This window comes from Arachis hypogaea, chromosome 18 (assembly GCF_003086295.3).
Source record: "Arachis hypogaea cultivar Tifrunner chromosome 18, arahy.Tifrunner.gnm2.J5K5, whole genome shotgun sequence".
In the NCBI taxonomy this organism is placed as follows: Eukaryota; Viridiplantae; Streptophyta; class Magnoliopsida; order Fabales; family Fabaceae; genus Arachis; species Arachis hypogaea.
Window position 1 is genome coordinate 62,048,802 of NC_092053.1, and position 4,018 is coordinate 62,052,819.

Here is a 4,018-nt window from a genome sequence, read left to right on the forward strand (position 1 = left end):
TCATCATCAACTGCTCATCTGGGAAGAACTCATTTACATTTGTATCACGTGTTCCTCCTTTATCATGAGGGATTCTGGATAGGTGATCTGCTACCTTGTTCTCCATTCCTTTCTTGTCTTTGATTTCAATATTGAATTCCTGCAACAATAAGATCCATCTTATTAGTCTTGGTTTTGATTCTTGCTTGGCAAACAAATATTTAAGTGCTGTGTGATCTGTGAAGACAATCACTTTGGCACCAATGAGGTATGATCTAAACTTGTCAAATGCAAAAACTATTGCTAGCAACTCTTTTTCAGTAGTGATATAGTTTCTTTGGGTATCATTGAGGACTTTGCTGGCATAGTATATCACATGGACCAAGTTATCTTTCCTCTGTCCTAACACTGCCCCAATTGCGAAATCAGATGCATCGCACATCAGTTCAAATGGTAGGTTCCAGTCAGGTGGGGAAATGATAGGGGCAGAGGACAACCTATTTTTCAAGTTTTTAAATGCCAGCATGCACTTTTCATCAAAGATAAATGGTGTATCAGATACAAGGAGATTGCTTAAGGGCTTGGCTATCTTTGAAAAATCTTTAATAAACCTTCTGTAAAAGCCAGCATGCCCTAGAAAACTCCTAATTGCCTTGACATCACTTGGTGGAGGTAATTTTTCAATGAGTTCCACCTTGGCTCTGTCCACTTCAATGCCTTGGTTAGAAACCTTATGACCAAGAACTATTCCTCCTGTCACCATAAAGTGACATTTCTCCCAGTTCAAGACCAAATTAGTTTCTTGACATCTTTTTAATACCAGGGCCAGGTGATTTAGACAACTAGGGAAGGAATCTCTGAATACCGAGAAATCATCCATAAAGACTTCAATGAATTTCTCTATCATATCTGAGAAGATAGAAAGCATGCAGCGTTGGAAAGTCGCAGGTGCATTACATAGCCCAAATGGCATGCGCCTGTAGGCGAACACTCCATATGGGCATGTGAATGAGGTTTTCTCTTGGTCCCTCGGATCAACCACTATTTGATTGTATCCTGAATAACCATCGAGAAAACAGTAATATGCGTGTCCTGCAAGTCTTTCCAGCATCTGATCCATGAATGGAAGGAGGAAATGATCTTTTCTTGTAGCTTCATTCAGTTTTCTGTAGTCTATGCACATCCGCCATCCTGTGACGGTCCTGGTGGGGATCAGTTCGTTCTTCTCATTGGGGACTACAATGATTCTTCCTTTTTTTGGCACAACATGCACAGGGCTGACCCAGGGGCTGTCTGAGATCGGGTAGATTACCCCTCCCTGCCATAGCTTCATAACTTCTTTCTGTACCACTTCCTTCATGTCAGCCTCCTTTGGGGTTGAATAGATGGTTTGGCATCATCTTCCAACAATATCTTATGCAAGCATATGGCCAAATTGATTCCTTTTAGGTCAGCGAGGGTCCATCCAATGGCATCCTTATGCTTTCGCAACACTTGGAGTAGTTCCTCTTCTTGCTTGTGGCTGAGGGCCGAGTTAATGATCACTGGGTAACTTTCATTCTCCCCTAAGTATGCATATTTGAGGGTGGGTGGCAGTGTTTTGAGTTCAAGTTTAGGTGCTTCCTTTCCTTCACTCTTCCCTTCTAATGTGCCTTGAATGTGAACCTCTGCTGCTGTAACCTCTTCGCTTGAAGCTGACTCTTCTTCTGTCAACCCCTCAAATTCTTCCTCTTCGAGAGTATCTTGTGCTATATCTTCTAGTGAATCCAACCTCATACACTTTCCCATTGGTTCTTGTGGGTAACTCATGGCTTTGAACACATTGAATATCATCTTCTCATTGTGTAACCTCAGTGTCAGTTCACCTTTTTGGACATCAATGATAGCTCCAGCAATGGCTAGGAATGGTCTGCCCAGAATGATAGAAGCCTTGGCTCTTTCCATTATATCCAACACCAAAAAGTCTGCTGGGAAGATAAAGTCTCCTACCTTCACTAGCAAGTCTTCTACTATGCCGTGAGGAAACTTGAATGATCGATCTGCCAGTTGTAGGGCCATTTTTGTTGGCTTGGCCTCCTCAATTTTCATTTTTTTCATCATGGCTACTGACATCAAATTTATGCTGGCTCCTAAATCACACAGAGCCTTCTCCACCGTGATCTCTCCTATAATACAGGGGATCTAGAAGCTCCCAGGATCCTTCAATTTCTGGGGTAGCTTGTGCTGAATGATGGCACTACATTCCTCGGTTAGTATCACCGTTTCGTTGTTCTTCCAACTTCTCTTTTTGGTCATCAATTCCCTCAAGAACTTGGCATAGAGCAGTATTTACTCTATTGCTTCAGCAAAGGGTATGTTAATCTGTAGTTTTTTGAAGATTTCTAGAAACCTTGAGAGTGCGTGATAGAGATAGATGCTTCCGTAAGTTTCCTTTTTTCAGGAAAGTGAAATTCTTTTAGTCTTCCAGGGGGATCGAATGTTAACTAACTGACGTATTGGAATATCAACCAGCGTTCAAAACCAGCCGAGAATAAAATCAAAAGAAAGAAGATTGATTGAAAAAGCTAAAGGACTATGTGAAATCTTAGGGGATTTCCTAGAACTATATCCATATCCTATAGGTACAGACCTTTTTTTAATTATCTTTACTTATGTGGCTGTCATCCCCCTTTTTCCTCAATTGCTGAGGATATGGGACTCTTGGAACATATGGCTTCAGCTCTTCTCCCCTTTTACGTGAATTGGAGATGGGAACTTGAACTTCCTCTTGTTCCTCCTTCCTTTCAGTTGGGTCCTCCTCTTGTGGTTTCTTGGAGGTCTCCTTCAACTCCTTACCACTTCTGAGGGTGATAGCTTGACACTCCTCCCTTGGGTTTGGCTCAATGTTGCTACCAAGGTTATGAATAGGAGTTTGCTGGAGTAGGTAACCAACTTGTGTTTCAAGTTTCTTGATGGCAGCCTCTTGATTCTGCATGTTGGATCGCACCTCTTCTCGGAACATCTTATTGTCTTGAATCTCCTTACATATGCTCTCGAGTAGGATCTCAATCTTTGAGAGTCTATCCTCGGATGGTGATGGAGAGTTGAGATTGGAAGGATGAGAAGGGCCATTTTGACATTGGTATGGATGTTGAGAAGTGTTGTTGGGTGGGTGTTGGTATGACCTCTGTGCGGAGTGTTGGTGAGTTGCATTGTTGTTGGGGTTGTGGCGTCTCTGATCTTGGCCTTGGTCTTGTTGATTTCCCCACCCAAAGTTTGGGTGGTTCCTCCAACCAGGATTATATGTTTTGGAGTATGGGTCATGGTTCTGCCTAGGTGAATTCCCAATGTAGTTGGCTTGTTCCTGATCACCCTCTGCTTCTTCATTCACTCCTCTTGGGTTGCTGCTGAAGTGGTGATTGCTGCTACTTGATTCCTCTCCATCTTCTTGGTGAGGTCAGCTAATTGCTTGGTAATCATCTTGTTCTGAGCTAGCAGTGCATCCACATTATTCAGCTCCATCACTCCTCTAGTATTGCCTCTTTCAAAAGCATAGAAGTAGTCATTCTCTGCTACAGTCTCAATGACATCTATGGCTTCTTCAATGGTCTTCTTCTTGTTCAGAGATCCCCCGGATGAGTGGTCTACTGCCTTCTTTGATTCATACGAAAGGCCTTCATAGAAGATGTGTAACTGCACCCATTCATTGAACATATCTGGCGGGCATCTTCTTGTCAAGTCTTTAAACCTCTCCCATGCTTCATATAGAGTCTCACCATCCTGCTGCCTGAATGTTTGTACCTCAGCTCTCAACCTGTTGATCCATTGAGGAGGATAGAATCTTGCCAAGAACTTGTTCACCACATCTTCCCAGGTTGCTAAACTCTCCTTTGGAAAGGATTCCAGCCATTTAGATGCTTTGTCCTTGAGTGAGAAGGGAAACAGAAGTAGTCTATAGGTGTCAGGATGAACACCATTAGACTTCACAATATTGCATATCCTCAAGAAGGTGGTTAGATGTTGATTGGGGTCTTCTTGGACACTTCCTCCGAATGAACAA

At 42.7% G+C, this 4,018-nt stretch overlaps 1 non-coding gene across 1 annotated transcript; it reads left to right on the forward strand.

Annotated features, from left to right (window-relative positions):
- Window positions 1-3,667: 3,667 nt before the first annotated feature.
- LOC112773436 (small nucleolar RNA R71) lies at window positions 3,668-3,774 on the forward strand. Its single transcript, XR_003187986.1, has one exon. It is a non-coding gene; the product is annotated as a small nucleolar RNA R71 (small nucleolar RNA).
- Window positions 3,775-4,018: the final 244 nt, after the last annotated feature.